This window comes from Benincasa hispida, chromosome 10, assembly GCF_027475165.1.
Source record: "Benincasa hispida cultivar pf3 chromosome 10, pf3_genome.v1.1, whole genome shotgun sequence".
NCBI lineage: Eukaryota > Viridiplantae > Streptophyta > Magnoliopsida > Cucurbitales > Cucurbitaceae > Benincasa > Benincasa hispida.
In genome coordinates this window covers 22,347,761-22,361,772 of record NC_143487.1, presented here as the reverse complement: position 1 = coordinate 22,361,772, position 14,012 = coordinate 22,347,761, and positions in this window count along the sequence as shown.

Below are 14,012 nucleotides of genomic sequence, written 5' to 3'. Positions count from 1 at the left end.
GTCAATATGAATAGGAGAAGGGGTCGGTGGAAGTTGTGACGGTTGGTGTGGTGTGTGGTGGTCTATTTCATTTGGTAAGATCGAAATGTTTTAAGTTTTTTAAGAAAAAAACCTTTAATTGTAATTCAATCTCTAAGACCATTCTTTACAAACGATTTTATTTTAAATTTTTTAAAATTTATGTTTTTACCTCTCAAAATTTTCAATTATGGCTTTCAATTTTATTAAAGAAATACACTTGAATTTCTTGTCAAATTCTAAAAATAAAAATAAGCTTTTGAAAACTATCTTTTTTAATTTTCAAAAGTTAGACTTCATTTTTAAAAACTCAGTAAAAAATAGGTAACAAAATGTAGAAGCTTACGAGAAAAATTGCACGGAGCCCAAATGAAAAATAACTTCAAATTTAAAAATCAATGACTTTTGACCCTTTGCTTATGTTAACCTCAAGTGAATTTACCATTTTTAACTCTAAATGGTATACTTCCTCTTCCTTCTCTTTTTTCTCCTGTTTACAACGTTTTTTCTTACTTTTACTTTGTGTTTTCCGTGTTTCTTTCTTCTTCTTCTTCCTCTTCTTCTTTTTTTTATTTGTTTCTCTTTCTTCTTCCTCTTTTTTTTTTTTTTTTTCCAGTTTTTCTCTTCTCCTTTTTCCTTTTTTCTGCGATTCTTTTCTTCTTCCTCATTTTTTCTGCGTTTTTCTTCTTCTTCTTCTTTATCCTATTCTCCTTTTACTCCTTTTTCTTCTTTGTTTGTGTTTTCTTATCTTCCTCCATCTTCAAGGATCGAGATCGAGAATCGATAAGTGAGAATGAGAATCGAAAACTAAGAATGAGAATCGAGAATAAAAGAAAAGCATTGATGAGGAAAAAATTGAAGAAGCGAGAAATGTGATCGAGAGGAGAGAAGCGAGATTAAATTCGCTCTCAATCCATCTGCAGGTTGAATCGGTAATTTTATAGCACGCTTATGTCAGCAGAAAGTCAAATTTCATTCCATTTCAAATCGTGGGCTAAATTTCATTTATGCTCTTGAAAAAGGGTCATCCGTACGAAGATCCCAAACTTCTAAGTAGGGCATAGTGTTAATTATTAGCTTAATTTTCAAAAATAAAAAACTAAATGATTATTAAATGAGACTTTAAACTTTCAAATTTGTATAAATTAAGTTCTTGAACTTTAAAAAGTATCAAATAAACTATTGATTCTTGAACTTTGTAATGTTGTGTCTATATAATTCTCTAAACTTTAAAAGGTGTCTAATTATAAATCTCTCTAAACTTTCTTTACGTCTAATCAGTAATTGAACCTTCAATTTTGTATTTAATAGGTTTTTTACTTGATCCACATTTTTAATATTTTTAAACCTATTATACATAAAAAAAAAAAAAAAAATTAAGAGTTTAATATCCTATTGGATGTAAAATTCACTTCTATGTCCAATAAATTTGTTATTCTTTTCCTAAAAAGTCATTTGAATTTGTTACTCAAATTGTTAAAATAATCATTGTCCGTTGGATCATCTATACCTAGTTCATTTTATGAAATTAAAAAAAAAAATTGCGTATCTTAAGACTAGGTTATGAGTCTATCCATTCTTGTAAATATGATTATAAATATTAATGTGTTTCTAATTTTAAGTTTTATATTGAGTTTGATTTTGGTATAGGGGTAAATTTATGATTATGTTTAGTTTTATATTTAATTAAATTTTAAGTTTTGATGTTGAGTTTGAAGTATCATGTTAATTATTTAGTAGTATTGAAGACTATTTGAATTTGTTTTATTTTTTTTTTAGGTATTTCAAGGTTTATGTTCAAGCAAAGAAGTAGTAGATATAAATCTAGATGCCCAAGCAAAGATCAGAAATGAATCTAGATGTTCAAGTTGTTGATGTTTAAGTTTCGTTGTTCAAGTTGTTGATGTTTAAGTTTCGTTGGTCGGTACATTGTTTTGTTATGGGTGGATATTATGTAATTTCAATTCAACTTTCTAAGGTTGATTTTTAAGTTGGCAGGTTGTATTTTGTTCGACACTAATGTAATTATACAGGAAATTAATTAAATATATTTGAAAAAAATAAAATAGATCTAATATAGAGTATAAATGTCAAGCCCGATGTCATTACAAGCTGGAGGGTTGTATGCTTGATGGAACAAAACTTCACTATATAAAGAATTTAAAAATTACAATGTAAAGTACTTATCTGATAGACCGTCTCCCTCTTCAGGGACTCATGTATAGCCTCTTCTTTAGTTTCAACTTAGACTCCTCTAAGTTTGAACTTTCCTCACTTCCATAACAACGCTTCTCCGAACTTTATATGAGATTCCCTCAATACAACATACTTAAGCTCCCCCTATGTGAGATCCTTTCACCTTCACCATACTTAGGTTTCCCCTAAATATAATATCAAAAGAAAAATCCTCCCGAGTTTTACAATGGTTGTCAAAAACTAAAACTCGACGAGAAATACAAAGATCTTTTAATAACAATACATGAAGATTGTATTGGGTTTCATGTCCTAAAACTCGTGGTATGTAAACAATGAAACTTATTCTGAAAGTTCAATAAGGTTATTGAATAGATGTTTTGCTTATAAGAAATCCAATAAACCTAAAAGTCTATTGACTATTGGATGAGTACTTGAACTTTATGTGGAGACATAAAGGTGGATTAGGTTCGAGTAAATAATCAAAATGATCTATAGTATATGAACAAGGTTGAGTATCTTATTCTGGTAACACTATTGGATACGGTCTGCACTGTAGTTGTTACAAAGAATTGTAAAGTGCTACAAACGAAGTGATCTTAATTTGTTCATGTTGGGACATGAGAAGTGGGGGTGTCCTTGTACAAAAGGATTTGTACAAGATCAGAACATAAAATCAGTCACTTTAACTTTATAACATTGTTTACTATTTAAGACTGACTATTTCAAAGCGATGACCTAGGTAACTTAACCTTAATCCTGAGCTAACTATGAACTCCTGTTTATTTGGAATTATCCTTAAATTTGCATAGGTGGGGGTTGGCTCAATAGTGTCGGCTTAATAACCTCCTATTTCAGGGGTAAGATCAGATAGATAGCTGGGGACATAGGGTGCAAAACGGAATTCACTCCTACCCACTTTTAGGGATAGTAGAGAGGTTGTTCCCTTAAGTGCTGATTCTGGGTCTTGAGCAAGGGGCCCCGCCCTCTCACTGGCCCGAGAAGGACTCAGTTTTGTTGATTGGATCACAAAACAATTGTTCATTAGGGGATCAGTGGGGACTTAAGGAACAATAGGTAATTTCGGGGGTAAAACAGAGATTCGACCCAGTCGTTATTACGAACAACCTGTGAAGGGTTGACTTACTAATCATGGTTATATCGAGTGGACATAATATATTTACAGTGAGAGGAGTTCAACTATGGGCTTTAGTGGAGTGACCCATTAGTTAACGAATGGGGGTTAGATCAGTCTAATGAGTTTAGCCGATTAATCTCGGATCGTTAGAGCCCATGATCTATAAGTCCACGAGGTCCCCTACTAGCTCGAAAATAGGTTAGCTCTAGAGTAGCGTGATAAGTTAATTTAAAACATTCAAATTAGAATCAAACGAAATTGGAGAATATATATTTAAATATGATTTAAATATATGAAGATGGATTTATGTAAAATTAATTTAATATTGGATATTAAATTAATTAAAATTATTTAAATTATTTAAATAATTATTTATTAATTTTATTAGAAAATTAATTTGTAAAGTTAAAAAATTTTGATTTTAGAAATCAAAAGTGATTTAAGAAAGGCAAGGATAATGTTGTAGATAAAGGAAAATGTTTCCACTGCAACGAAGAAGGGCACTGGAGGAGAAACTGCCCTAAGTATCTTGCCGAGAAGAGAGCAGAGAAAGGTATGCAGGTTAACTAGTTCCTGTGGACTGTTTGCTCAGATCGACCAATGGGAGAAGTTGCTGCTTGATCTTACTGCTTTTGTAAATCCTATAAAGAATAAATTGTATATATTTTTGTGATAAATGAAGTGTTCATTTTCAGAAATTATGTTTGTTCTAGCAACTTCTGTTAAGAATCAAATTGTTAAAAACCATTTGCAAATATTCAGATATTTAACAAGGCTAGATCAAAGTATAGAAAATTTAAAGATTTCTAGATTTGACTGTGAACAAAGAGTTGTTAAGACAGGTCCATCTTATTCAAAGAGTTGAGAGTACCTCAATGTAGTGGGAGGAAAGTGTGCTTCCTAGCCATTATTGAAAATAAGATGCAATCCCATATAGTTTATTTAAAAACCTATTGTATACTGACATGTTTACAATGATTCTCTCGGCTAAAATATTTGAGAATCACCTAGTAGGACTAGAAATACCAAATTAATAACTTAGGGCAAGTGGGAGAAATATTGGGTGTGGGATACCGAATGGTAAAAGATGGGTATGGGATGCTCTAGTTTATTGTATTTCTCTATAAAACTCAGAAACTCAGTCTTATATATCGGATATATAGGTTACCAGTGGAGTTTTAGTCCAAGTGGGAGTTTGTTGGGTTTTATGTCCTAAAACTCGTGGTTTATAAACAAATGGAACTTATTCTGAAAAATTCAATAAGGTGTTATTGAATAGATGTTTTGCTTGATAGAAATCCAATAAATCTAAAGTCCCTTCACTATTGGATGAGTACTTGAACTTTATGTGGAGACATAAAAGTGGATCAGGTTCGAGTAAATAGTCAAAATGATCTATAGTGTATGAATAAGGTTGGGTGCCTTATTCTATTAACACTATTGGATATGGCTTGCTCTAGAGTTGTTACAAAGAGTTGTAAAGTGCTACAAATGAAGTGATCCTAATTCATTCATGTTGGGACATGAGAAGTGGGGGTGTCCTTGTACAAAAGGATTTGTACAAGATCGGAATATAAAATCAGTCACTTTAACTTTATAACGTTGTTTACTGTTTAAGACTGACTATTTCAAAGCAATGACCTAGGTAACTTGACCTTAATCTTGAGCTAACTATGAACTCCTATTTATTTGGAATTATCCTTAGATTTTCATAGGTGAGGGTTGGCTCAACAGTGCCAGCTAAATAACCTCCCATTTTAGGTGTAAGATCAGATAGATAGTTGGGGACATAGGGTGCAAGACGAAATTCACTCATACCCATTTTTAGGGAATAGTAAAGAGGTTGTTCCTTAAGTGCTGATTTTGGGTCTTGAGCAAGGGGCCCCACCCTCTCATTGGCCCAAGAAGGACTCGGTTTTGTTGATTGAATCACAAAACAATTGTTCCTAGGGGATCAGTAGAGACTTAAGGAACAATAGGTAATTTCGGGGGTAAAACAGAGATTTGACCCAACCGTTATTACGAACAACCTGTGAAGGGTTGACTTTATGTAATGACATAAACAGGATCAAGTTGATAGTATATAGCCTAAATAGTCTAATAAGTATATGAATGAAATTGGGTATCTCATCCTGGTAACACTATTGGATGCAGCCCACTCTGTAGTTGTTACAATAAGTTGTAAGGTGCTACAAATGATGTGATCCACAAATCGTTCATGTTGAGACATGAGAGTAGGGGCATCCTATGCAATGAGTTTGCATATAGACTAGACCACGAAAATATTCACTTTTCTTTATAACAACCGTTTACTATTAAAACTGACTATTTCATTTATTATATAACCTAGGTTAACTCGATCTTAATCTTGAGCTAGGTATGAACTCCTGTTTGTTTAGGATTATCCTTTGATCTGCAAACGGTGAGAGTAGTCCAACAGACTGCTCAATAAACTTACCATTTTGGGGATAAGACCGGATGAATAGCTAGGAACATAACCTTGTAAGATGGAATTCACTCCTACCCTATTTAGGGTTAGCAGATAGGTTGTTCTCTTAAGTATTGACTTCAGGTCCTGAACAATTGGGGCCCTACCTTCTCATGATAAAGAAAGGATTTGATTCATAGAGATTATGAATATGAATGATTCATTAGAGGATTAGTAGGAACTTAAGGAACAAGATGTAGTCACAGGGGTAAAACGATATTTTTGACCTAGCTGTGATTACGAACAACCTGTGAAGAATCGATTTACTAATTATGGTTATTAAGTGGACATAATATATCTACAGTGAGAGGAGTTCAACTATGGGCTATAGTGGAGTGTCCCATTAGTTAACGAACGGGGATTAGATTGGACTAATGAGTTTAGCCAATTAATCTCGAATCGTTGGAACCTATGATCTGTAAGTCCACGAGGTCCCCCTATTAGCTTGTAAATGGATAAACTTTAGGGTAGCTTGAGAAATTAATTTGAAACATTCAAATTAAACGGAACAAGAGAATACATATTTAAATATGATTTAAATATATAAAGATGATTATTATGCAAAAATTAATTTAATGTTTGATATTAAATTAATTATTATTTTAATGAAATTAATTTAAGAAAATCATTTTTCAATTAAAATGTTTTTTAAATCATTTTATGCTTTTAAGAGAAAAGTGAAAAACGGTTTATGCATGTTGCACAAAATGAAGATTGGTTTTTTTTCCATTACCTTCATCTTCATGCTCACACAAAGGCCATTATCTTCTCTTCATGGATTCTCCAAGCATGAGCTGCAAGCCATGCATCTCTTTGCATATTCATCTGCAATATATAAAGAAGATTGGAGTCATTTGAGATGAATTAATGCAGACTTTTTGAGAGAAAAATTACAGTGGGAAGAAACAGTTTTTCTTATCGGCTACAGTGAGTTCTTCATTGTTCTTCACCTTTTCAAGTTGTGCCTGAGTCCCACAACTCTGCCTAAAGCTCCAAGAGGATAGTAGGGAAGGCTTTGAGGTGGTTCACAGTGATATCTTAAAACCCTCTTTTTAGAAAAGTATGCTTTAGTTTCTGCCAAAATTAGTGAGTTTGAATGCTTATGGATCCTTGATACTTCCACTGCATGTTATTTAACTCTTTCAATTGGTATCAGAACATCTTTTAAGCAATTCGGTCTAATTTTGGTGTGGTGGGTGTTTTTTCATGAGATATATGAAACTGATGCACTATTATAGTTTTCTGAGTTTTGGCATCTTAATTCTATCTAATTTCTCAATTAAATTTGTAATTGGCTCTTGTTTGATAAGCTTTTGTGTGTTAGCAAGAGTCTGTAATTTATTTGGAGTCATTAGACTTGAAATTAAGATGTAATTGACGAAACAAGCGAAGGAGGTCGAGCTGTTGTTCCAGTTTTTTCCAGCTTCTGCCTAATTTTGTTGCTGTGATCCAGTTGCTAAGCGATCGTTTAGCTCCAGATGTTACATGATGAGAACAAAAGCTAGACGATCGTTTAGCAATAGGTGTTGGTCGTTGTGATGTTGAACGCTAAACGATAGTGTACCTGCCGAAGTTAAGCGATGCGTTTATTTGCTATACGATAGCACTACACGATCGTTTATCTTTGTCGAGGGAACTAAATGATACGTTGTTTTTGCTAAACGATGGCACTATACGATCGTTTAGCTACAATGCGCACTAAGCGATGCGATGAAGTGCTACACATTAGCACTGAGCGATCGTTTAGTCGCGGAGCTATGCGATCATGTATATAAATGCTAAGTGACGCGATAATGTTCTATACGATGGAGCTAAGTGATCGTTTAGTTACGACAGATACTAAACGATGACATGAAGGTGTTGGGTGATGGTTAAGCAATTGCTTAGTACTATATGATGGAGCTAAGCGATAGCAAGGCGATGGAACTAAGTGATCGTCTAGTCCTATGCGATAGAGCTAAACGGTCGTTTAGCTTTCAGCAAACACTAAGTGATCGTGTACTTCCTCTCAACCTAAGGCAATGACACTAGACAATTACCTTCAACGCTACACGATCGGTCTTAGCAGCACTTTGAGGTTGGACCGAGAGTAGCCGATTCGATCGGTTTACTCAAGGTTTAATCTGGTTCAGCCTCAAATGGTTTTGGTTGGCAGTTTAGGCTTTGTTGGTCCGATTCAGACTCATCCAACCCGATTCAAGTTGTTTGGGTTTAGTTTGGAGTGGTTAAAAGACAGTTATGAAGCTGTTTGTAATAGTTAGCCATCTGTTTGCTTGTTTATGCCAAAACAAAAACCATAACAGTTAGTATTTAATTGTTTATGCATGAGATGTATGTGATAATTAAATAATTCATATATATGCATACAGTATGCCATGTAGATTTAAAATCCCACCGTAGGAAGCATGTTACATGCATTGAAAGTATGTTATAATTGTTATAATATATAGTATGCATGTTAGGGTTGTGTTTAATATAATAGTTATATTAGATACCTTTGTTGAGTGTTGTGAATGTTAAGCATGTCTAAATTTTGTAAGTTGTTATAAAATTGGCTAGATGTTTAAAATCCATAACAAAGAACAGCTACATGCTCACCTAGGTTAACAACTAATTTTAATCGTTAAAATAGATTGTTACCTTATAAAATATGGTTACAAACTCATATCGGTTCATAAACCTATCTAAGACTGGGTGTACTTAAGTTGACGGTTTACAGAACACCTCCTACCTAGGGATTATGACCGAACTATTGAGAGTTGTTAACTGATTTTATGAGCTTGCATGAGCAATGTGAGGTAATAAAATGGTTTATCACCTAGAAAATGTAGTTTAAATCCAATTATAAGAGTTATATTTGGATAAATCACTTAGACTTAGGTTGTATGAAATTAGCCGTCATGCCTAAGTAAATTACCCAAACATTTAGAACACTTCAATGGGAGATTAACAATATATTTGATATATAGTTATTAGCTATCAAGTCCTCAAGAGTTCACAACGTGAGATCCATGCTCGGCTTCTTGTCGATTTTACCTTGACTGCTCCATATGGAAAGTGTTTGTATAGGTCAATAACAAGGTGAATGAGGGAAGTGGTTCATAGTAAGTGGGTGAAGGAAATGTGTCAACCTTGTCCTACGGTCTCCTCCATTAGTTTGAACCGTGAGATTCCTATGTTGCGCCTACTGTCGTTTTTATGCGGCACTAGCTAGTTGTTAACCGCGACGATCCCTATGGAGGGTTATAACATAAGATTCAGAACAACCCAGACTTCAGTAAAATGAATAGGGTCTTATAGTTTCGTCTTAGATATTGTCTTCTATCTCGGAGGCATATTCATACCATCCTATAAGATCTAAAAATGGCGAGTCACACTTACAAGAATTACTGAGTATTAGTAAAGATCTTGATCAAAAACGATAACCAAAAGAACTATTGGAATATGAGTTATTCTAGATAATAGTATTTGGTCAAGAACTGTCTTGCTTCTATGAAGGGATTCTTGACTGCCCCACGGTAGCACTTGTTCTAAATCACTTAAGTATCGTTGCAAATAAATAAGGATTTATTGGGTACTTTATTAGTTTTGCTAAATGGATATAGATGCATATTTAATAGAGTTTGTTTAAAATGTTTCAGCAAAGTCAAACTCAATTATACAACTACTTGCTTCTGACAAAGTTAACGGAGAGGGTTACTCGAATTGGAAATCAAATATCAATACAATATTAGCAGTAGACGATTTAAGGTTTGTGTTAACGGAGGAGCGTCCTCCAGTTCCCAGTTCAACGACTACCTGAAATGTTCAGGATGTTTATGATAGGTGGGTGAGGGAGAACGAAAAAGCCTGGGCCTATATCTTGGCGAGTATATCTGATGTATTCAACAAGAAACATGAAGTCATGCCTACAGCTCGTGAGATCATGACATCATTATAGGAGATGTTCGGGCAATCGTCATCATTTGTTAGACATGAAGCCATCAAATATGTGTATGTGACACGTATGAAGGATGAGACCAATGTAAGAGAACATGTACTGAACATGATGGTCCATTTTAATAGCACAGAGGCTCATAGGGCTATGATAGGCGAAACAAGTCAAGTGAGCATGATACTGGAATCTCTTCTTGAGAGCTACATGCCGTTCAGGACAAATGTTGTCATGAACAAAATCACTTATAACTTAACAACGTTGTTGAATGAATTGCAAACTTATCAATCTATGATGAAACTCAAGGAAAAAGAAATAAATGTTATTTCCAAACTGAAGAAGTTTTATAAAAGGTCCACGTCTGGTACGAAACCCGTTGATGATAAGAAAACTGGTCATTCTTCTTCTTCTAAGGATAAAACCATACAGATGAAGAAGAAAGAAAAAGGGAAAAAGAAAATCGTTGTGAAGAAAAACAAAAACAAAACTCCCAAGGGAAAATGTTTCCATTGTGAAAAGATTGGACATTGGAAGCGTAATTGCCCAAAATATCTGGCTGAAAAAAAAAAAAAAACAAAAAGAATAAACAAGGTAAATATGATTTACTAGTTGTTGAAAATGTATAGTGGAAAATTCTCGGCTCACTTGGATATTAGATTCAGGCACCGCTAATCATGTTTATACTTTTCTATAGGAAATTAGTTCTTAGAGAAGACTTTCTGAATATGAGATGACTTTCAAGGTGGACATAGGTGAATTAATTTCAGCTGAAGCAGTGGGAGATGTGAAGTTGTTTTTTGGAGATTCTTTTATCTCACTCAAGAATGTGTTCTTTGTACTAAGATGAAGAGAAATCTGATCTCCATTTCTTGTCTTTTAGAGAATATGTACAGTGTAGCTTTTAAATGTAATGAAGTGTTTATTTATTCAAAAGGTGTTCATATTTGTTCTGCTAGACTTGCAAATAACTTATACATATTACAACCAACGGAAGCAAAAGCCATTTAAATATAGAGATGTTTAAAACGACTGAAACTCATAATAAAAAGCAGAAAATTTCTCTTAACGTCTATTGACTGCATGTCATCTTAAGTCTTTTACTTAGAATTATGAAGGCTGTTAAGCAGAATATGCGGCAATTATATTAGGAATTCATGAGAAAATGAGCTTGTGTCGTTCAACATGATGAATCTCGGCTAACCCGTTATTATGCGTTCAATGTTCTATTTTTGTAGTTAATGCAAGACGTGGATGAAAACGCGGAAACCAGACCACCGCATAGACGACTGCATGCAGAGAAACTCTCCATCGCAAAGGCGAATGCGTTCGATCAACGCATGGATGTTGCAGTAATCAATTGCATGCATCCATCACATGGGAGTTGCACTCGTCAAGCGATTGCGGTCATCATGTAGAGTTGCAGTATTAAGCGAATGCGGTCACTGAATGATTGCGGCTACGCGATAACGCATACTAATGGGATCAATGCAAGGTTGGTGGAATGGACACATCAACGCATCTACCTTGGGAAAATCAAAAGTTGATGTTGACATTTTACCTACCACGCCGTTAGCAGCAGAGATTCAGAAAGGACTAAATGCGTTGAATTTCAGAATCAGAGCAGTCCATTAATGTTTTCGGCGATCCAAACTCTATATAAAGAAGCCGATGAGCATAAATTCAAGTTATCCAAGGTTTTCGCCTGAGGTTCGCCTAGGGCGGATCCTTGTGATCCAGACAAAATGCGTGAGAAGACGCTCGAGAGTTTTTCACCTCCTTCATCCATTCTGAGTGATGACCGAAGCCTTCGACTAGAGCTAGATCTCGAGAGAGACAGCTCCACCGCCTATCCATGGCACCAGCAGTAGCCTTGACGCACATCTGCTGGAAGCAAGTCTTTGCTTCCAGTCGGTCATTTCATTTTCCTTTCTTTTTTTATATTGTATTGTATGACATTTTGTGATTAAGAAATTAATACAAATTGTTTTCAATGCACTTTTATGTTTCCTTCGATTCCATCTCCATCTTCTTTACTTAGCATCTTTAACTTCATTGCATCACTTAGTGAGATTGCCAGAGTATTGCATACTTAATCATGTGGATTAGGGATATGAAGCATGTAACAAACCACCGAGAGGTGTGCATTGTGTGAGTGTGTGAGTAAACCTTATTTGCTTGGTGTGAAGCTGTAGAAACGCCTGTCTATAGGCTAACGCAATGCTTGTTTATGAGTAAAGTCAGCAACAACCAACTGCCCGGGATGGTAAGTGGTCTGACGCATTAAGCAAGGTATGCATTGTTCACTAGAGATAGGAATAATCTTACGTTAGCCAAGTTCATGTGGTTACCTTGTCTTATGCACGCGTCCATCACACCTTTAGAGCTGCTCAGGAGAGAGTCTAAAGAAAGAACCTAAGACTCGAGAGAGCTAGTTTAGAATCGATGCTCGGAAGAGCTAAATTAGGTTTGCATAAGCAAGAATGGGGACTTAGGAATAAGCTCTATTTGCCATCATACAGTGTATGCACCCTACGGATAGGATATTGCATGCTTCCAGGAAGTAGGATATGGTGTGATATGCGGCCATCACGTTCATGTGGTGAGAGCTCGTGAGTGGGTCATAAAGGTTTAGGCTGACATAGGCTTCTTGGCAATATCGCATATACACCATATACGTTCTAGAGTTAGGCTCAAGTGTATGTAGCATGATAGCATGGATTGCGTTGACTAAGGTTGCCCTTGTGGTCACTCTTAAGTATTGCAACGAAGACATCTCTGCATTTTATCTACTTTCCCATTCATTTTTTTCATGTCATGAGATGTCGAGAATCTACCTCTCTTTCATATTCTCATTGCATTGTCTTGTTTGATAGCTAGGAGTAGGAGTAGTGTTAACTTAGCAACCCCTCCAACATTCTTTTATTTAGTCGCCACATGTTAATGCGTTATTTTATTAAATGTGAAAAATGGATGATATGCATTGATGGAATTACGTTGTGCACTCAAGTTTCCCGAGCAAAATTCAAGTGTAAATTCTTCTGAGTTTCCTGGTAAGTCCAGGGTCGAACACAGGGACTTGTGAAAATAGTTGCGTTAGAGATTTTTATGAAAACTTGCGGTAACCGGTAAAATAAATAAGGTGCTTGGTTTGTTGTTGCGTTAATGAAAATAATAATAAATGCGGAAAAGTTCGAAAAGAGTTAACAACGGAAAATACGATGAATATGCGGTGAACGGGTTGAGAAGGGTTTCAGCTAACACTCCCTAGGTTGCGTTCATGCCTTGCGATCATGCAACATGCATAAAATAGTAAACCACCTCTAGGCGTGAATGCCACGGCTTCTAAGGCTAGAACGTATACGATAAATATGTGATAAATCTACAAGGTTTACACATAAACCTTTATTTCTATTTATGCGATGACAACATGACATTCACACAAATATGCGACCGCATAATATCATTCCTATTCCTAGGATGCATGCAATGCAAGTTGACAAACTGAGCTTATCTCTAAGTCCCTATTTCTTGTTTATGCAGGCCTAATCTTGCTCTTTCAAGTCAGATTCTAACCTAGCTCTCTCGAGACATTAGGTTCTTTCTTTAGATTCTCTCTCAAGCAACTCGAAAGGGATGTTTCACACAGGATAAAATAAGACAATCACAAGCAATGAACTTCCTAGATCATGTTAGCTTAGTTCCTCTCAACCCATTCAACTAGTTTAGCTACTCATGCGTATTAAGAGAGTGAGCAGATGTAGAAATATAACTTCCATTGAAATAAATAAAAGATGAAGTACAAAATAACAATGCAAGTATAGTAAAGAGCCTGGAGCAATTTCTTGCCACCAGGTGTTACATTGTTCTACTCGTGCTCTAAAGATATTATCGCTTTTGCGAGAGTCAACCCGCTCTCTGCTCTTATGCCCCAAGGTTCTCTCTTGAGCTGCCTTGGACGATCTCCGGTGTCACCACTTTTCTCTAGCTCTGCCATGAAATAAAAAAACTATGAACAGAGGTGTGAACTTGTAAAGTGATGAAGTAATCGACTGCTTAACCCCTTCTCTGAAGAATGCACTTGGTATTTATAGGGAATCAAAGGTGAAAGGTGGCTTCTCTCTCCTGGCTGTACAGATGGGACAACTTTAATACCTGACTGATGCGCCGAATAATTGTCACCGATAAAGCTGGATATACTTTGTGACCATTATCGGCTGTCAACTTAATTTGGATCCGACTGC